Genomic DNA, 21705 nt, shown 5'->3' on the forward strand with positions numbered 1-21705 from the left:
ATGGGAAATCTTGACATAGAAACTTTATGATACAGTACTCTTAAAACCTCACTGTAGGGGACCTGTCAGAGTGCTGGATTTGTCATCCGATGCCTGTCTCTATCTTTGGTAACTGATGATCCATAGTTATTCCTGTTAGCAATTTCTCAACTGTCCCTAAATTTATTGTTTTTTGTTTGTTTGTTTTTTAATTGGGGAAGGAGTACAACACTTTTATTGGGGGAACAGTGTGTACTTCAAGGACTTTTTTTTTTCCCCAAGTCAAGTTGTCCTTTCAATCTTAGTTGTGGAGGGTGCTGTTCAGCTTCAAGTTGTTGTCCTTTCAGTCTTAGTTGTGGAGGGCGCAGCTCAGCTCCAGGTCCAGTTGCCATTGCTAGTTGCAGGGGGCGGAGCCCACCATCCCTTGCGGGAGTCAAGGAATTGAACTGGCAACCTTGTGGTTGAGAGCCCACTGGCCCATGTGGGAATCAAACCGGCAGCCTTCGGAGTTAGGAGCATGGAGCTCTAACAGCCTGAGCCACCGGGCTGGCCCCTTATTGTTTTTATTTAAAAAACACCTCTGTGAAGCCACCATGGCAGGAAACAGTCCTATTCAGCCCAGTCCCCTCTCTGCCATTGAAATTGACATTGCAGTATTTTCCCCACAACCCAGTGGGGAAACAGTAGCTGGTTATTAAGGAGAAATTGTAGCCTCATGATCCCCTTATACAAGGAGCTATTTTGGTACAGTGTCCATGTACCCTTGTTTCTGACTCATCAGTGAAGACACACTTGTGTGTCCTGGTCGGACAAAATGCCACTCGTTTATGGACTGTGTGTTCAGATGGAGTCCCAGGGAGCAGGTTCCAGGCTCTTGGCCTTACATGGAAAGGTGGTGACTCAGTTATGTACCCACCCATGTAAACATGCATGCAACGAGTTGGGCATCAGCTGTAACCAGCTGGCTGTCAGCCACTATTGTTCTGTGTGCTCTATATCTGCTGTGGGTACGTTAGCTAGCGCCATGTTGTGGGTCTTGTGGATACTACTTCCTTTGTTTCGACCGGCTTCCATCGAGAATATAGTGGTATGATCCCCCATCCATGGCTCCGTCGTTCCTTTTCAGCCTCACCATATCCTGCATTCACCTGCCAGGAGCTGAGCTCATTAGCCCCTTCATTACAGTATTTTATGTTCCTTTTATCTTGCTTCTAATACTAAAAGGATTTGTAACCTCTCTATGCATATCTGACCACGTTTTTAAGTGGAAAGGACCTGTATTTCAAGTGAGGTGATACAGAGCAATGTGGTAAAGTAAAAATTGATGACTAACAGAAGGAAACAAAGAGGCCCAAGTGACCTGTACTCCTTTAGGCAGTGAGAGGGGACAAGCATCTCTTCAGTGACAACATCAAAGGTTCACGCTGTGACTGCCTTTTGAGTGATGGGTGAAAGAAGGCTTTGCCACATTCACCCTTGACTCAGTTCCTGCCCCATCCCTGATTACGTCCTTGAGCATGTATCTTTGCCCAACACTTTAGCAGGTGCTTTAGAGAACACATGAAAACAATGAGACCTGGTCCTACTTACTAATTTTAATTTAAGAGAGAAGATCCAAGTCTTTTCTGACAATTAGGGAACTGAGTTCATTGGCAGTTGGTCTTAACTTCTCATTCATTGGTCCTGAAATATATTTCAGCAAGAGACATGGGTTTCTGGCAGACAGGCTTATTGCACAATACTATGAATATTCTGCAACCAAGAAATCCAATTAATTGCATTTTTTAGAGCACCTACCTCAGCCCAGACACTGTAGTAACTATATCAGATTCATGAGAATGAGCAAAAGTGGTAGTGAAATTAAATTGTCCCCTTTTCACCTCTGAAAGTATGATGATGCATTGAAAAGGGTGGAACATTTATAATGTCCCTTATAATGGGGGAATATTTAGGTGAAGCCATGTTAACACTCAGGTGAATGCTGAGAAATTCCGGGGTGTTGGGTCTTCACCCTTATGACAGTGAGCTGCTTTCGTAATCGGTGTAGCTCACTACATGTGAGTGTGATGTTCATGAGGATTCTGTCCTGTTAACCTTTACAGATCTCACAGACAGCCCTTTGCCTTGGAAATAGGTGATTGTGGCTCTTTGTAGATCAGAATGTGATGCTGGTACTTCTGTGGATGTAACTGGTACTTTTTTCTAATTCCAACACTAATCTATGTATATAGCAAATAAACCCAGTTACACAATTTTTAAATGCCACCAGTAGAAAACATGTAAAAGCACATAAGACTATTCTTTTTGGTTACAGGTTGTGATTTCCATCACTTGCCTTCCTTTGAACTCTTAGATGTAGCTGAATCTTGATCATTCCAAGACAAGGGCAGGTAGAATTTGAGGTGATTATGGAGTGATACCCGTTTCTGTATGGTTGTTGGCTCATGGACTGGGCTTGTCATTGCTCGAGTAGATATAGCGATGAAAAATCTAAAACAGGAACAGTCAACAGCCAGTCAGCCACTGGAGCCAGCAGAGCTCAACAAAGGACTTTCTGGTCCCCAGCTGACAACAGTCCCCTTAAATTATCTGCTGCAGCCCAAGGAGGATTTTGTGCTACAGCTCACATATCTTGCTATAGTTGGATAAATACCCAACAGGTAAAATTAGAAACAACCAAACTTCTTAAACTTGCCAAGTGCCTCAAGGGACATTCCAGTTTCATGACAAGTGCCACTAACTAGTTAGGAACTAAATTGTCTGGTATTTTCAGCTGGTTCCCTCCTGGGCTCAGGACTACTTTCAGGTCTGGATTGCAAATTGTTCTACCCCTCATTGTTCCGATCTGTCTCATACCTCATTGTCAAAAGGTTTATGTTTTGTGTAACCAAGTGTGTTAAGTGCCCTGTGAAAACCCAGATGTTTGCTCGAAGATCAAAGATGACCAATCAAGCCTTCCCTTCTGAAGGACCACTCGCCATAGCTGAAATCCTGATAAGGGGCAGTTAGTTCTATGCCTAAGACAAACTCCTCTTAACCTTATTTCTCAGATGTGATTATTGTCCCTATGACTTTGACTCCTGTTCAATGACACCTATTTACTTCCTATTGGGACATGATATATTGAACATAAGCCTTCCCAACCTCAAGAGAGCACATGTTCCAACCACATGCCAAAACAGTTGAGCATCAATGCTTTCTATGGAAAGACCTTCATCATAGGAATAATGGGAATGGAAATGGCCATGATAGAGTCATTTATGTGAAGGGAACAAGAATGAAGCTGGGAGATCAGGAAGAGATTACCCGATGCTCACTGCACCTATGAACTTTTGAACCAGCTGTGAGACCACCCTGAACTTGACTTACTGCTCACCATGACAACCAGACCATCTGTACACTTCCTGTTGAAAGGAGCCACTGCAATGTACCAGCCAGTACCCTTCATTTGCATAGAGGATCAACAAGTGTGGAGGTCTGGGACTTTTGTGTTTGCTGAGGAAGTACCTTCGGGACGTTTGCCTCAGAATCGCACCAGCTGCCACTGAGCAATCCTTTTTGAACTGGGCATGACACCATGTTAGACAGCCAATAGGAAAAGTTTCTTCTGTTCCAAACTTCGGATTTTGGCTTTATAAACCCTGCCTTTCTGTTCTCTCCAAAGCCCAGTTTGGGTTGCAACCTGAATCTGCATCTCTTGGGTTGCAATCCTTTTGCTCAGATAAATGCTTTTAATTTTTCGTTACAGCTTGAACGATTTTTTGGTTGGCAGAATACGTAAAGAATCCTTATATCTGAATAACAAACACACACACAACCCAGTTAAAAAGCAGGCAAAGGAGTTGAAAGACATTTCTCCAAAGATGCTATCCAAACAGCCTATACATGCATGAAAAGATCTCAGTCTCGCTCATCATAACGGAATGCAACTGAAAACCACAAGGAGATGCAACTTCACCCCCACTGGGATGGCTAGAATCCAAACATCAGAAAACACGTGTCTCACAGTTGGAGACATTGGAACCCTGTCCACAGCAGGTGGGAAGGTGTAGCCCCTGTGCAAAGAGCTCGGTGGTTCCTCACGGAGTTACCCATAGGGGTCCTATGACCCCGCTATTCCAATCCTAGCTACACTGAAACAGATACTCAAGATGTGTAAGGAATGTTCATTGTAGCAATATTAAAAACAGCCCACAGGTGACACGTCTACAATGCCCACCCATGGCCGAATGGATAAGCCAAGTGTAGCATATACACAGGATGGGATATTGCTGAGTCTTATGAAGGAAGGAAGCACTGACACGTGCTGCAACATGAAAAGAGCCTTGAAATAAGCTGAGTGAAAGCAACTAGACAGAAGGCCACATAGTATATGATTCCAATGATAGCAAATATCCAGAAAAGGCAAATTCATGAAGATGGGAAGCATTTTAGTGGTGCCCAGGAGGTAGAGTTTACATGGTTACCATGGCCTGTAAATTTGTTCCTAAAAGTGGGGATGTAATTCACAGACCACAATATTCACAGTTTTTAGTATAAAACTCAATGGTTTTGTTACGGGAATGTTGGTTTTTCTTGTCAACATAGTGAAGAATCAGAGGTCAGCAAGCTGATTAGTATGCGAGCAGGTCTATTAGTGATACGTCCTCAGGGAAGAGAATGGGCCTAGTCGAGGTGGAGAAGAGAGAATGTAAGACTGAGAAAGACAGAGAGAGAGTGAGAGGGCATGAGCAAGGGAGGGAGGGAGAGAGAGAGCCCTTGTCCCAAGGACTTATAGTTTGCTGGGTGGGGTGAGGGAGTTACATATTGATTTTGCTCTTCCACAGGAGTTGTGGCCTCCTAAGATGGGTGACAGTCTGGTAACTCAGATCCTTGTCTTGCTCCATATCACCTCTCTGTTGTAAAAACCAACATGTGGCTGGAGGCAGTTAATCAAAGTTAGTTATGAGCTTTTTCTGTAGGTACCATGGACCCCCCTCCCACCCCTCCCCTTCGCCTACATTTTCTAATTTCTACCTAACATTTTCTCCCCTCAAGCAATAGGAACCCAACTCTTTGGGGACTTTGGGGCAACGATCACTCTGGCTGCTTTCTGCTGTAATGGGACATTGAGACTTCTTTGGGTTCTGTCTGCTTGCTAACTGTTGATCAGAGAAAGTGGAGGGAAGTGTCCATCCATCAGTCCATGATAGGTGCCTGGAACTTCAGGTCCTAGGGATCAATAGTTGTTTATGAAGATCATTTGTAGCTTTATAGCCTCCATTCTAGGAGAGATACATTTAGTTAGTGAGCTGATTATCATCGGTCCAAACAGTAACACCACTAGTCTGGTTAATAGCGGGGTTGCAAAACAAAGAAGTAAAGACATGAGCCATGAATTTGAACCCCAGAATGAGGTTGAGGTCTTGATCCTAGATGCAGATTCAAAGATGCTCTGAGTGTTCTGTTGGACTTGTCCTGATTTGTTAGCATAGAAGCATCACTGTTCCTTCAGATATATGCATGTTCCCCCAGCTGAGGCTGTAAGTAGGTCTAATGCCCTTTGATTTGGGAGGGCAACTCCAGCTAATGAGTCCTGTTCTTGGAATGCCACAAGCGTTTCCACTGTTTCAGTTAATGGCTCAGCCATGTCCTGTGATAGGCAGTGGTGGATTCCTAACGAAGCACCCGCTGCCACTGTTCCCGTAGCGGAGAGTGCCAATAAGTGATATTAGAGGACTAAGAGGAGCGCCCCTCTAGAAAAGGTGTCCTTGTCCTCATAATGGGAACAGGAGTGTGGTGTTTGCCCATGCTGTGGAAATGTCAGAAAGAATATACCCAAGAGAGCAGATTCCTCTGCATTGCGGAGGGAGGGTCCAGTATGCCTGGGATCTGCAAATCCAATAGACTCCTGTCGCAGCAGATATTTCTGCTCCCAAAGTGATCTCTGTGAGTTTCACTGGCTGGGTTTCTACAGAGATATATTTGCCATTGACCAGTTGTTTGTTTCTTGGGTATTTAGTACCCACCATTGTAATCCCTGTGCTGCCAGTGAGGCTGCAACCAGGGGGTCTATTGTGGGACTGCAAGACCTTGTGCTATTTATGAATTCATTAAAGATAGAGCCCCTCTTTAAAGCCCCTTTCAAAATGTATGGCAGTTTGAGAGCTGCGGTAAAGAGTTATACAGTACTCCCTTTCCTGTGGGAAGAATTCATTAACTTGAAAGGATGGCCTGCCTTGGCAGTAAGCTGTTTTTTTAAAGGTGGGCTAAGAATAGCTGGCTTTGGAAAATGGATATGTATGAAATTTGTTTTGTCCCCTGAGTTAGGAATTCTTCCAGAGGTATAGGGTATTGTGGTGAGGAAAATTCCATGAGTAGTATTTTGTAAGAGAAGGATTTGGGATTAGAAAATTCTGTTGGCTTTGGCTATTGGCAATCCTTCTTACAGACGTGCCTCCTGGAGCATTATTGGCAATGCAGACAGATAGCCAATCTGAAGATGGTTCATTATGTGAGAGAATAGAGCCCATCTAGGGGAGCATTGACTGCTAGTGGAAAAAAATCTTGAGTAACAATTTAGCAAGGTTTTAAGTAGCTCTGGTGCCCCATGAGTTGGAATATAGAGTCTTTTAATGGAGACAGCATAAGTGAAAAGGGTAAGTAGTGAAATAAGGAGCTACTTATCAGATTCAAAAGTAGTCTGAAAAAGGAACTTGAGGTCTTCCACTGGCTCACAGGAGTAGGTAACGTTGTCCTGCTGTTTTGGAAGTCCTAAGAATTCAGTTAATTCCTTCCACGGTTTGACTTGAAAATGGTGTATCCAGCTGTGGATGCCGGGGACCTTGCCGGCTATTGGAGAAGGCACAAGAATAGGGAGGGGTCCCTTCCATGAGGGTTGTAGTTGAGAACTAGGGGAACTGTCCTTCCAAACTTTTATGAAAACCTGGGCTCCTGGGGCATACAATGGAGTAGTTGTATCCTGGTTAGGTTTTTGCTGTAGGCCAGATTCCCTGAGGGTGGCCTGAAACTGAGCCACCGTCTGTGTGTCTGCTTCCAAAGAGGAGGCCTCCGTGTCTAACAAGAGGTCTGAATATAGAAAAGGCTGACAATATAATGTTTCAAAGGGATTGAATGTCAAGCAGATTTTGGGGGCCACCCTGGTGCAGAGCAAAGCAATCAGCCAGGCTTCTTTCCATTTAAGAGAGGTTTCCTGTGTCATTTTTCTAATGGCAGGTTTTAAGAATTGATTGGCCCTCTCTACCTCTTCCCATGACTGGGGCACAGTGGAGTTTAGAGTTTATTCCCAGGGCTTTGGGGATTGTTTGAGGTATGGTGGCCCTGTTATTGCTCTAAAGTGAACAGGGTAACCCGAATCTAGGAATAATTTCATGCAGAAGCTTTCTAGCTGCTTCTTGGGCCCTCTCAGATCAGGTTGGAAAGGCCTGTATCCACCCTGTAAAGGTGTCTGCAAAGACTAACAGGTAACTGTGTGCTCTCCCATGTAGGGGTGAGAGTATGCAGATGTTTTTCACTTTGTGTACCTGTTTGCGTAACATTTGGAGGGACAGGATTTTCTCCTATAACTATTTTGGTTCCTAACAATTGGAGAAGCTCCCTCCTGAGGAGAGGTGTTGGGCATTCAGGGACTACAAGAAAGTAATGAATGAAATAATATCCATCCCAGAGACAGTCCAAAGGAGGAATGAAGTTCTTAGTGGTGGGCTTTCCCACCACACCCAGGACAGGGCAAGTTTGGGAGGAAAGGAGTTCAGAGAAGGCAATAAGGACAGTGTAGGTGGCCCTAGCATCCAATAAAAAGGTTATTGTCCCACCTGCAACATCCATGCATACCCTAGGTTCCAGTCCAGTAATGGTGACCTCTTGAGTTGGGGCTGACTGGGTCCGGCAACTTCCGTCCTGAGTTACCATACGCAAGGCAGTCGCAGCCTCAGGCCTGGGGGCCCTTCGGCCCTTGGGACAGAGGGCTGCCCAACGGACTGTACTCCTGCATTTGTAGTAGGGCATCTGAGGAGGCTTATTACCATTAGGGCACTCCTTTGACCAATGCCCTGCCTCTCGGCACATGTGACACTTAGTGTCTTTTGGAGCAAGCCATGCAGGGCCTGCAGGATGTGACTGAATGTCCCGCAAACGCGGCTAAAACTTGGGTGTGCCTAGTCTCCTTCCGTTTCTCCTTCTCTCGAGCCCTGGACTCCATCTCCTAGTCGCGGTTGTGAAAGACCACGTTGGTTGTGGTCAGCATTTCATCCAAGGAAACTCCAGGTCTCTGGAGAAGCTTTTGTAACTTTCTCCTAATGTCAGAAGCAGATTGAGTTAGAAATTTGTCCTTTAATATTACTTGTCCCTCGCAGGACTCTAGATCTAAGTTAGTATGTTTAATGGGAGCTTCCCTCAGCCTTTCTAAGAAGGTAATAGAATTTTCATCCAGGCCCTGGCTAATGGCAGACACCTTAGAATAATTAATGGCCTTTTGATGGCCTGCCTTGAGTATCACCTTAACACAGAGTAAGAAATGGTTTCTCTCCCACTTTGGGGAATTGCTGTTATAATCCCATTCAGGGCCCATGGGGGGGACCTTATTTCTCCTATAGGGTATTTGTTGTCAGACAGATGTAAATTGTTAGTGATGTAGGAAATTTTCTGTGAGTGCCGGGATCATGTCTTGTGAAACCGAAGAATGGAAGCACGGACCAAGGAGAGGCGAGGAGTTGTAAAAGAGGATAGTTTATTAAAAGCAAAGAATCACAGCTCTCGGAACGAGAGAGGGTCCCCGACTGGGGTGCCCAGTGACTGAGGCAAAAGCTCTTACTTTTATACCTTCCATTGCCTGCTTGGAGAAGGGGAGCTGGTGCCTTCTAATGGAATTCGTCTACCAGTTTGTCCTGTTTGCCCATCCTGAAGGGATTAACAAACCCATTCTTATCAGATAATTTATTAACCTAAAGGTGCTGTTATATTTTGTCCTGGAGTGAAGGAGTTAGTTCAGAACCTGAAGTTTCAGTGTTACAGATACCAGGACCGGAAAGAACCCAAGCGGCACTCAGAGAGTTAGGAAGGTCAGATTTATTATGCCGGCAGGCTCAGCGGGTTCCTCCCAAATACTGAGCCCCTAGCAAGGTTTTGAGCAGGTTTTTATGGGTTGGGGACTTCCTGGAGTTGGGGAAGGGGTAGGTGTCGTCTGGTGCTTGGCTCAGGGTGTGGCTTGGAGGGGGTTCTGCGGAAGTGGGCTGGGGCTTAGGCTGGGGACTTCTCTCTTCGCTCAGCCACCATTTTAGGTCAGTTTCACGTGGCAGGGAACCATTTTAGGTCAGTTCCCCCCATCATCAGGATATGGCTTTGTTTATTTTACCAGGGACCTCCCTGTCTACCTAACAACATGCTAACTAACCTGTCTCAATGTTAGCAAATTTTCTGCCCCCTTAATTACTTTTTCCTATTCAATGTCTAACAAAGTTTGTCCCAGAACTATCATCACATCTTTCCAGGTCAGTTCATATGCTGACATAAGATGTTGGCAAACATCAACATATTTGTCCAGAATTTCCGAATAGCTCCTGTGGGGACAGAGCCCCAGAGAGTAGTTTACAGGCTCTCAGCCTCACGTGGAGGGGTGCTGGCTCGGGTGGTGAATGGCCGTTGGCTGTGGCTGGTTAGCCATCGGCTGTGGCCGGTTAGCCGATTGGCCGCTGGTATAACTGCTGCGGCTACGGAGGGCCGAGGAGAGCGGAAGAGGAGAGCCGAGAGAGAGGAACAGAGTCGAGAGAGGAGAAGAGTCGTCGGTCGGTCGGTTGGCGGAAAGGCGGACGGCAGGTCGGCGTCCGGTGGGCCCAGCCTCTAGTGAGACCGTGGTGGTATGGCTCCCCTACCTATGGCTCCGTGGGTGTTCCTTTTCGGCCTCACCATATCCTGCGTTCTTGTGTGGGGAGCGGGAGCAGAGACCCCGCAGGCCGCCCCGCCTGAAAGATGGCGCGGCGAGAAGGCCTCCGCGCACGACAAATGGCGCAGCGAGCAGGGTCTCCCGCACGACAGCTCCCAAGGTCAGCTTTAATTTGCCTGAGCTCAGTGAGGGAGATGGGTCTGTGTATTAGTTGGGGCCAGATTCTCCCGTCGTTTCTATCAGGGGCAAGAGCTTAGTTGTCATCACACCTTTAGGGGCAGGAGAAGCAGGGGCCGGTGGTTGTGCTGGGGACCCTGGGTAAGGGGCAGTGAAGAAGGCAGAGAAAGGGCCTTCTCTGGGCTCACTGGAGCCGGGTGGGTTCAGTGAGCATTTAGGGATCATTAGTAGGGCTAAGTTACACTTTTTACATAAATCCCTATGGCCCCTCAAATAGAAAAATACGTGTATGTAAGGAATCTCTGACCATTTTCCAAGATGTTTACAAAAAAGGCTGAGTCGTAGAATTGTGTTATCGTTTAGGGTCCCATTAAGGGGCCAAACCTCCCCTTCCCCTAGTTGGTATTGGGGCCAAGCTGTGTTACCAAAAAAAAAGATTAGTTGGCTTTTTTTTTTTTTTTTTTTTTTTTTAGGATCAAATTGCGACCAATTAGAAAGGATACATCTCACAGGGGTACTAGCGGGAATGGACTCTTGATTCCCCATCTAGAAAAGGGAAAACACCATATGATTTGCTGAGATGAGGTAGGTTGCCCCAGAGAATGGGCAGTGGCAAGACTGTCCCACCTTTCTCCTGATTTCTGGGGATTGAGAAAGAGTCCTGGTAGTTACTGCATTCTTCTGGGAGTTGAAAAAGGTTCGGCCAGGAGTGGGAAATTATAGAGGGCTGATAGGGAAAATCCAGGGTAGATTTTGATTATTCTACCCAGAATGAAGTACTCAAACCCTCACGCAAGCAGTTGTCCCTTTGTTCCTCCACCTACGGGTCTGCTGGTATTAGCGTTACCCCCTGTTGGGCAACAGTGATCAAAAGCAGCATGGCCTTAAGGGATTAGATTGCTGCTCAGCTTGAAAACAAGCATGGCAATTACTCTGTGGCAGAATCGACAGGGGGGTGGTAGAGATGTAAGTAGAGTAGTCAAGAAAGGCATTGAAGACTTGTGAGAGGCAAATTGGAGCGAGCAGGCATAGTTAAAAGAAAGAGGCCTGAAAAGGCCGAGAATCTCCCCTGAAGGTTCAACTCTTGTCTCCTCTCCAGAACTAAACCTAAGTCGGGGGTGTGCAGCAGGGGTGGGAATGTGATTGCCTCTGGGGACAGTGGAACAAATGAAAGATTTAGGGTGGAGAAAGTAACAGGAGAGAGCCTAGGCGGGGCTGGTGGTAGCTCATCTGTAAGTCAGAGAAAGAAAAGGGGAGCCCTGGATACAGGATCAGGGGGTAACGCTGGGTAGAGCTGTCGCTGCCCACTGCTCCCCTGGCTGCAAGTCTCCTTGGGATCCTCAGAATTTAGGAGAAAATAAAAAGTTCATGCCTGAGAAGGGGCATGGGCTGCTCTAGGGTGAGTCTGCCTGAAACTGGAGGCCAAACGTGTCTGGGGCTCGTGCCGCCTGTGCCGCTCAGCCAACAGACCAACATAGGAGTCGGGTCGTAGAATAAGCATTTATTATTGTTCAGCATGGCCGGAGGAATGAGTCGCAGGAGAGCAAAACTGGTCTATTAGAGTTTATTTGGCGTGTTTGAGCTGCGGGAGGTCAGGCTAGAAAAGACCATAACCTCTCTGAGCAAAAGGGGTATGGAGTTTTATAGGAGGGGGTAAACGAGGTTGTTCCCCCTTCAATGACAAAAGGTTTCAGGGCATGAACAGCTCCACACCCTGGCCCCAGGTCGCTGTCTGGACTGCCCAGGTCCACTGACCACAGGCCCCTAGGAGATAAAGCAAGACAGGATCAAGACAAGATGGCTTTTAAGACAAGGTTTCTGCTCCTGGCCTGAATGTGACTTAACAATTATCAGAGCACTGGTGGTCTGAGAAGGCAGCAGGTTAACACCTCCAAAACTGCCTTAACATTCTCAGACAGGCTTGGGGTTTTTAAGGGAAACTCTGGGCGTTCCTCCAGAGGCTACATGACGGTTCCGGGGGTCTGCACGGAGCCTTCCCTCTGGCAACGTGATTCTATGATGGAGTCAGCAACCCAAGAACAATGATGGGATTAGCCTGGAAAGAATGCTAGACCATAGAGATTGTGATCAATAAGCCTGAAGGTATTAAGCATAAGTTTCAGGGTGATTTTCTACCGTGTTTCCCCGAAAATAAGACCAGGCCAGACAATCAGCTGTAATGCGTCTTTTGGAGCAAAAATTAATGTAAGACCCGGTCTTATGTTGTTTCTGCCTCCAAACACAGGCCTAGCATGTTTGAATATGCCTCCCCCACAATGTGGCATTGCTCTTTAACCCCAAAGGTGGGAAAGGCAAGAAAAGCTTGCCGATCCGTATTCACTGCCTTCCAAATGGCTGGAGACAAAGGGTACAATCAGAGTCACAGCACCAAAATGTTACTGGAGTCTCGGTTCTTCTTGCTGACACAGGGAAGAATCAAAGGTCAGCAAGCTGATTCGTATGCGAACAGGGCTTATTCGTGGTAGTTCTCAGAGGAGAGAATGGGCCCAGCCGAGGTGGGAGAGAGAGGCCTAGGCTCCGTGTATTAGTGATATGTTCTCAGGGAAGAGAATAGCCTAGCTGAGGTGAAAGAGAGAGAGAGACAGACAGACATAGAGTGAGACAGAGAGAGCAAGAGGACTAGAGAGAGGGAAGGCGAGAGAGAGAGAGCCCTTTCCCCAGGACTTACGGTTTCCTGGATGGGGTGAGGGAGTTATATATTAACTTGGCAGGAAAAGTGGTACATACTCTTCCATGGGAGGTGACACCTGAGATGTGTGGAGGTGTGTTGACTCAGATCCTCGTCTGTCAGACCACCTCTTGTCATCAGTTGTTGTAAAAACCAACACCTGGCTGGAGGCAGTTAATCAAAGCTAGTTATAAGCTTTTTCTGTAGTCACTGTGGACCCCCTCTCACCCCTCCTCTTCCTCCTCCATTTTCTAACTTCTACCTAGCAGTTTGTGTACATTCACAAAGCTTTGGAATATGACTATACAACCTGAATAAGAAAAAACACGCTTTTATATTTCAAGATTCTCTGGGGACTGACTGAAATGTAATGTGAAAACTTTACCTGCAGCAAAACACACTCTTGATAATTCTAAAATCTCACACCTGTGGTTGTGCTGCGAGGAGTCCTGTGCAGGCTGGGGCAGGGCTTCCACTGCCCACACAGGGCGGTAGATTGCTTATATTAAGCCCCAACATGGGGGCATAAATGGAGGGCAGGGCCTCCGGATGCTAAGGATCATAGGTCCAAAACAATCTGGAACCTTCCGTATACCTGGTGAGATTACTGGTATTTCTAAAAGGAATAGATCCAAGGTGACTGTGCCCCCTGGCCCATCTGTGACCCCTCCTGTCCCCAGGCCCTCCTGTCCTATTGTGGACAAGGGGTGATTTGTGGGAAAACTGAGTCTGGGCTTCCCAGTCCTGGAGGAAAACTCAGGAGAAACCATTGGCTTATGAATTTATGCCTGGCCAGCCCCACCTGGAGCGAGGGTTTTTCTTTACCCTCCTTCCTACAGGGCTGTACTGGTCTCCAGAAAAGGTGGAGTACGGAAAGGCCCAGGCCTAGGAATAATGACATTTTTGCCCTGTTGGGCCTCATGACCTCCACTTCTGCCCAACACTCTGGCCTCACAGGACTGTAACTGTCGAATCAGGTAATTCAGCGGCGGAGCCCATAGAAAAGTCATGAATACTGCGGGGCCGGAACTGTAAAGGGAAGAGGCCGTGGGAGGGTCTTCACTTCTGTCCAATCAAGGCCATCTGTGTGGCGAGCTCTGTCCAGTCATAGTCTCCCGGTGGGCTAAATGCCTGGAATTCCGTCCAATCAGGTTTCGGGAGTTTGGAATACAATCCAATCAGACCCCGGAGCGACTGCATTGCTGGCCCAGCCGTTTGGTGCCTGCTCTCAGGAGCCATACCTCTTTTTCATTATTACGCAGCTGTGCGTCTCCATGACTCAGGTCCCATTGCTCTCAGCTCCGGGGGCAGAGGGGCCGCCAGAGCCTCGAGCATGGCCTAGGGGTGGTGAGTGTGCAGGGGTGGGGGGTCGACAGATCGGAAACGGCCAGAGTATTGGACCCGGCTCTGGACCCTTTCTCCTGACGCCACACCGGCTCCTGACCTGAGACTACTACTTCAGCCGCATGGTGGGGTTCCGGGGCTCCGACCCACCTCTACGTGGGGGTTGCCGAGTCCTAACCCAAGTCTGCCGCTCTGTTGTGGAATGGAGGCAAGACGGGACCACCATTGGATTCAGTAGACAGACACTGATGGGTGGTCTGTAGAGATAAGGCACTATGTGCCCGCATCTCAAATCAAACAGAAAGGGCTTTTCTGGGTAGGAGGGTGTGGGGACAGAGCCAGGAGTGCAGTTTACAGGCTCTTGGCCTCACATGGAAAGGTGCTGGCTCAACTGTGATTGCATGGCCATCAGCTGTGGTTAGTTGGCCGTCAGCTGTAACCAGTGAGCCATTGGCCACTAATATAACTGCCGTGGCTACGCTAGCAGCAAATGGGGGCTAGCAAGGGTGGATTGCGGATTGCAGAGAAGTGGACGGCTGGTTGCAGATCGTGTGGGTCCTGCTTCCTATGTCTCCAACCCAGCCGCCACTGAGACTATAGTGGTATGATCCCCCTACCTATGGCTCCGTGGGTGTTCCTTTTTGGCCTCACCACGTCCTGCGTTCTTGTGTGGGGAGCGAGAGCTGAGACCCCACATGCCACCTGGCATGACAGAGGGTGAGCAGGAAGGCGGTGTGACAGACACCATGCTCAGCGTACTGAGCTCGTTCTCACCTCCTCGCCTCTGGTCAGCAGGGGCTGGTGCACGTCAGTGCTTGTTCAGACCAGGGGCTGGGGAAGAGGACAGAAGGCTGAGGAAAGGTTGGATAAAAAATGGGATATTGTGAGCACTTGGTCAAGCCCATAGAGTATGAAAAACCCACACTTTATTTGGTGAGAGTTTCACTTAAAGGAATTACTGCAAGGGTCTCAAGAATTAGGCAAAAAGAAATTTCCTTTGATAGACCGGAGTGTCGTGCGGGAGACTCTGCTCGCCGTGCCATTTTTCAGGCAGGGCGGCCTGTGGGGTCTCTGCTCCCATCCCCACACAAGAACGCAGGATATGGTGAGGCCAAAAAGGAACACCCACGGAGCCATAGGTAGGGGAGTCATACCACTATGGTCTCACTGGAGGCTGGGCCCACCGGACGCGCGACCTGCCGTCCACCTTTCGCCAACCGACCGACCGACTCTCCTCCACTCTCTCGACTCTGTTCCTCTCCTCTCTTCTGCTCTCCTCGGCTCTCTTCTTCCGCTCTCTTCGGCTCTGCTCTGCTCGTCGGCAGTCTTCAGCAGTCCTCAGCTCTCCTCCGTAGCCGCAGCAGTTATACCAGCGGCCAATCGGCTAACCGGCCACAGCCGACGGCCAATCAGCCACAGCGGACGGCCATCCACCACCCGAGCCAGCACCCTTCCACGTGAGGCCGAGAGCCTGTAAACTACTTTCTGGGGCTCTGTGCCCACACTCTACCCCTACAGGGTCTCGCCTCACAATCTATGCGACAAGCGTCTTCCGCGAGGGTCCCTGTGCCGTATTAGCCTACTGACACCTACGGACGAAAAGAAACGGTAGTCTTAGGAACCAACAATGGCAAATCCCTTCCATCTGGGAGGATACATGCTAGCTTCTTGTCCTGGGAAAGGAGGGTCGCTGCCACTGGCACCTTTCCCGGTTTGTGGTACCAGACCTTTATGACAGTGCTTGGGGTCCCTTGCATAGTTTCAACATGTAACAGAACAGGGGACCCCATAATAGGCCATAGTGAGAGCACATAGTTTCCTCGCAAAATCATCCCGGTATCGGGACCTCTGTATACTACAGTCACTTGCGGTGGCCACTCAGCCACCACCCCTGGCGTCACCTGCAAATCATGAGTCAAACCGGCCCCCCATGGGGCTATCAGACCCAACCACCGACAGTGGGGGCTTTTGACCTGCCAGGGCCAAGTCCACTACATAGTGATATGTCCCCAGGCGGACAGTCAGACGATCCATTAAATCATGAATTGAAGGCACTGCAGCATGCAAGGGTGGCGTCACCTTATTTAACTCCCTATAGTCCACAGTCATTCGCCAGGTCCCATCTGGCTTCTTGACAGGCCATACTGGGGAGTTAAAGGGACTGTGCGTTGTCCTCACAATATGTGCCTTTTCTAATTCCAATATTGTACGACCAACCTCCTCCTGTCCTCCTGGCAGGTGGTACTGCCGCACTGTAACCACGCGCCAGGGCTGTGGCAACACTTGAGGAGGGTGGTGAGCATGCCCGCATGTCACCGCTTTCACCACCCGGATTCAGAGACGGAACTCTCCTACCGACGTCTGTAAGCTGAGGCCATGTAGCACGTCCACCCCTAGAATATACTCCAGAACGGGGGAGACATAAACCTTGTAGGTACGAGGAGGAAGCCTTCCTATACCCAGTGGTAAGGAAACGGCTTTCACAGTCACAGTTTTTCCCCTGTAGCCATCAATGCAGACTGCTGGTCCAGGGAACAGTTCTGGGTTCCCATAAACGAGACTGCAGTCGGCGCCAGTGTCAACTAGAGCCAAAACCCTCTGTACATTCGAAGGGGACCAATGTATGGACAGTTCCACGTGGGGCCTCCGGTCCCTGCTCGTCCCCTCTGACCGGGTACCTTGGCCCCACCCCTAATCAAGCTGAAAGGAGTCGGCCTCAAGCGGCTGCATGAAGTCCTGGAGGGACACGGGTCGCGCTTTCCCAGACTTCTCCTTTAGGCTTCTCCGGAATTGTTGTTCCGGACGCAACTGTTTCCAAAGTTGAAGCAGGAGTGCATTGGGTTGTCGGTCTATTTTCTTCCTATCGACCCCTGCTGCCATGAGATCACGCCACATCTGTGCGCGTGTTACTCTCTGAGGCCCGCGACCTCGCCCCTTTACCATTGGTTTGGGCTTCCAGGTCTCAACTGCACAGTCATCCTGTCTTAATTTCCTTCGCCTCCGGCTTTCTACATCCCCTAGGGTGGCCATGGCAGTTGTAACTTCATGGATTCATCGCCCTACATACGGTGTAAGAATAGCAACCAAGGATCCAAAAGCACTCGCAGGTGCAGTATCCAAAACCAGATCTCTCATGCTGGCAGTAAAACGCTCGTCATCTGGGCCCTGCATGTTGAGGTTAAAAATAGCATGTCTCATACCCATTTCACGGATTATTTGCGTAAGTTCTGTATATGACTGCCATTGCCTCACAGTGTCTGGCACCTCGCCAGCCTGTTCCCATACGGTGCGTACCGCAGCAGTGAGCCACTGCATTAGAGAATGGTTGCCCTGGTTGTTGGCCAACCTATGGCAGTTTTGTAACCTTTGTCACAGGGACGGATGCACTGTCATGAAGGCTAGCTTTTCCATCTCGCCTGGGGAGCAGAGAATGCTGTCTGCTCCCTCATCCCATAAACGTAATAGCCAAGCCGAGACTGGCTCTCCAGGGCGCTGTCTGTACCGCCTCCCCAGCTCCTGCAACTCAGTGGGAGTGTATGGGGTGTAGGTCGTGAACTCAGTCACAGCTGGGTTGCCGGCAGCAATGCCCCTGGGGTCCAAAGGTTGCTCACGTTTTACCCTTTGCTTAAAGATTGGCTGGGCTTGGGGTTTGGGAGCTACATTGTCTCCACTCGCTTCCTCCGCCACTGCCTCAGAGTCTCCACCTTGGGGCCCCTGTTCTAACAGGCGGACCCGGGCTTCCAGCGCTCCCAACCGGGACACCTGTTTCGGCACCCGGGCCATTTCATTAAGCCCATCTTCCGTGTTGAAACTCAAGGCTGTGAGGAACATCCAGCCCACGTGGCCGGCCGCAGCCTTCTCCTCCTCCGGCAACTGCTCAGCCAGATCCTGCAGGGCCCTCTCCACACTGGCCGGAGAACCGTCCATGTCCTCCCACCCCTCCTTGGGGGTCCAACTCCTGAGAACAGTGGCCACCGAACACCATATAATGTGTGGGGGCCACACGTCCTTCTGCCCAGAGTCAGACTCCATTCCTACCTGGTCGGAATCTTGCTCACCGTGCCAGGTGTCTGAGTGGGTGGTGGCCTCCGTGTATAATGTCCACAATCCTCGGCGCTTAAGGCCACAGCAGATCAACAAAAGGAGGACAACGCCTTCTATGGCCAAGAGGGAGGTGTGCCAACTGGAGGCTCGAGTCTCCCAGGCAGACCGTGCCTCCCACCCCAGCGTAGCTCCTCGTGGGCCTCCCAAAGCTCGACTTTTGTATGCATAAACTGCTCCACCATCCTTCGGTGAGTCTCGGCCGGTACCATACCCTGCTCGCTGCGCCATTTGTTGTGCGGGAGACACTGCTCGCTACGCCATTTGTTGTGCGGGAGACACTGCTCGCTACGCCATTTGTCTTGCGTGGGGGCCTGCTCGCCGCGCCACTTTTCAGGCGGGGCGGCCTGCGGGGTCTCTGCTCCCGCTCCCCACACAAGAACGCAGGATATGGTGAGGCCAAAAAGGAACACCCACGGAGCCATAGGTAGGGGAGCCATACCACTATGGTCTCACTGGAGGCTGGGCCCACCGGACGCGTGACCTGCTGTCTGCCTTTCCGCCAACTGACCGACCGACTCTCCTCCACTTTCCTCGACTCTGTTCCTCTCCTCTCTTCCGCTCTCCTCGGCTCTGCTCGGCAATCCTCGGCAGTCTTCGGCAGTCCTCGGCTCTCCTCCGTAGCCGCAGCAGTTATACCGGCAGCCAATCGGCTAACCGGCCACAGCCGACAGCCAATCAGCCACAGCCGAGCCAGCACCTTTCCACATGAGGCCGAGAGCCTGTAAACTACTCTCTGGGGCTCTGTCCCCACACAGAGTCAACAAAACTGGGAAGGACCACGTGTGGTTGGGATGGCAGGTCCTGGGGCCAGCGTGTTCTCAGGGGCTGTCCCCTGGCTGGGTGAGGACAGGCCAGAGTTCAGGGATCTGGGTTTAGCAGAGAAGCTGAATCAAGGTTTGGCCAACAAGCATTGGCTCTGATTGGTCACTGCAGATACTCAATTCATCTCCTAGGAGATGAGACTCAAAAGTAGATAGAGGAGGGGGGAGTGGGTAGGCCCTGGCCTAGTCCTGAGTAAACAGTGGGGGCAACTGTTGTCCTATCTGAATTGACTGGGAAGTGGGGTACCTGCAGAGTTCCCTTTCCAGAACAAAAAGGAGGGGCGTTTCCTTTCACCTCCATCAGTGATTCCAGGAGCACAGGGCTCAGGATTCAGCATTGTCACCTGACACCTGTGAGCAACCTCCTCTGTGTACAGCTCTGACCTGAGAGCTTTCCCTCATTCCAGCCCCTGGTTTCAGCTGGTGTAAAATGATTCAATTCTTTTTGCCTCCTTTCCTCTTTTTAGTGGGATGGTAATGGTGCCAGGTCTTTCTCTGTTATGTTCACTTCCACCATCCCATGTGGGAATTCAAGCAACAACCTTGTTATTGAGAGCTCACACTTTAACCAACTGAGCCATCCGGCTGCCCCTCCGGAAGCTCAGCGGCAGCTCGTTGTCTTCAATCCAGTTGTGGAGGGCGCAGCTCACTGGCCCATGGGGGAATCTAACCAGCAATCCTGTTGTTGAAAGCTTGCCCTCTAACCAACTGAGCCATCTGGCCACCCTCCAATTTACTTTTATCCAATCCCAGAGATTTCCCTGCTTTGCTTTCTCCCACCCTCTTAATCTATCACCAGTGGGCTTCATGAACCCTCCCCCTTTGATTGTATGTTTAAAATAAGCTGCAAACCGCCATTTCGCAGAGCATTTTCTGTCGAGATTTTTCTTCCCCAGCAATTGTCAGTTTGGCTCAAATAAACTCTTTAAGCTTTCTCTTAGGCTGGATGTTTTTCATTGACAAAATTTTTATAAAAACCATAGTGACTTAGATGCAGGGTGTAGAGTGTGTGACCCTGTGATCCTGTCCCACTTCCTGCTAATAACTGCTAACTTTACTAGGAAATGATGGTAAAGGGTATGAATTGACTCCCCCCAACACCTTTTCTTCTTAGGTTTCATTTTTTCAAGTAAGTGCCCGCATCTAAATTACAAACTTTATTTTTGTCTTTCTGATGTGTGACCCAGATCTCTTGCTAACATGGTGTGGGGGCAGAGCCCCAGAAAGTAGTTTCCAGGCTCTCAGTCTCACATAGACAGGTGCTGGCTCAGGTAGTAAATGGCCATCAACTGTGATTGCATGGCCATCAGCTGTGGCTAGTTGGCCGTCAGCTGTAACCAGTGAGCCATTGGCCACTAATATAACTGCTGTGGCTACGCTAGCAAGGAGAGAGAAAGAATGGGGGCTAGCAAGAAGATGGCGGCTGGGCTGGCAAGTGTGGATGGCGGTTTGCGGACAGTGTGGATCCAGCCTCCAGTGAGAGTATTGTGGGGACAGAGCCCCAGAAAGTAGTTTACAGGCTCTCGGCCTCACGTGGAAGGGTGCTGGCTCGGGTGGTGAATGGCCGCCGGCTGTGGCTGATTGGCCGTCGGCTGTGGCCGGTTGGCCAACTGGCCGCTGGTATAACTGCTGCGGCTACGAAGGACTACGGAGGATTGCCAAGGAGCCGAGGAGCCAAGCAGAGCCGAGCAGAGCGGAAGAGGAGAGCCGAGAGGGTCGAGAGAGTGGAGGAGAGTCATCGGTTGGTCGGTTGGCGGAAAGGCGGATGGCAGGTCACGCGTCCGGTGAACCCAGCCTCCAGTGAGACCGTGGTGGTATGGCTCCCCCACCTATGGCTCCGTGGGTGTTCCTTTTTGGCCTCACCATATCCTGTGTTCTTATGTGGGGAGCGGGAGCAGAGACCCCGCAGGCCACCCCGCACGACAAATGGCGCAGCGAGCAGGGTATGGTGCCAGCCAAAGCTCTCCAAAGGACGGTGGAGCAGTGTGTGTGTATGAACACTCAGTCTCAGGAAGACCAGGAGGAGCAGCTGCCGGAGAGCTGGACCCCCGTGGAGGGGTGGGAGGATGTGGATGGTTCTCCCACCAGCACAGGAAAAGCCATGCAGCTGCTGGAGAGATGGAGCCCCGTGGAGAGGTGGAAAGATGTGGACGGTTCCCCAACCAGCATAGGCCGGAGAAAGCGAAGGTCGTTGCAGCCCTGTGGGCCGGGGAAGTTCCTGCTCAGGCAGCCCGGATGCAGGACTTATAGTCCCAGGAGGTAACACTTGCTGAGTCCTCCATGGGAGATAAGGGTGAGGTCAAGGTCATCCCTCACCCCCAGGACAGCCCTGGCGAATGACTATGGACTATGGGGAATTGCCTTCCATTCCTAATTTAATGGACAACTTGACTGTTTGTTTGGGAACATACCACCATGTAGTGGAACTGGGGGATATTTGCTTTTGTGTCTTGACTGGCCACCATTGAGAATATGTAAGCACCTTGATTGTGAGTCGCTGTTGTTCCAGCAGGGTACCCTGAGAGGCCCAGAGAGAGTGGCAGTGCCCTGAGAGCCCTGGCCAAGCCCAGGAAGTGTGGCTGTGCCCACAGAGAGTGGCAGTGCCTTGAGAAACCCTGGCTGTGTCCGGGAAGACAGGTGGTACCCTAAGAAACCCAGGAAGTCTGGCTGAGCCCTGAGATGCCCTGGCTGTGCCCAGGAAGTCGGGCTGT

The sequence above is a fragment of the Rhinolophus sinicus genome, chromosome 15 (genome assembly GCF_057876585.1).
Source record: "Rhinolophus sinicus isolate RSI-liver-muscle chromosome 15, RSI-T2T, whole genome shotgun sequence".
Lineage (NCBI taxonomy): Eukaryota > Metazoa > Chordata > Mammalia > Chiroptera > Rhinolophidae > Rhinolophus > Rhinolophus sinicus.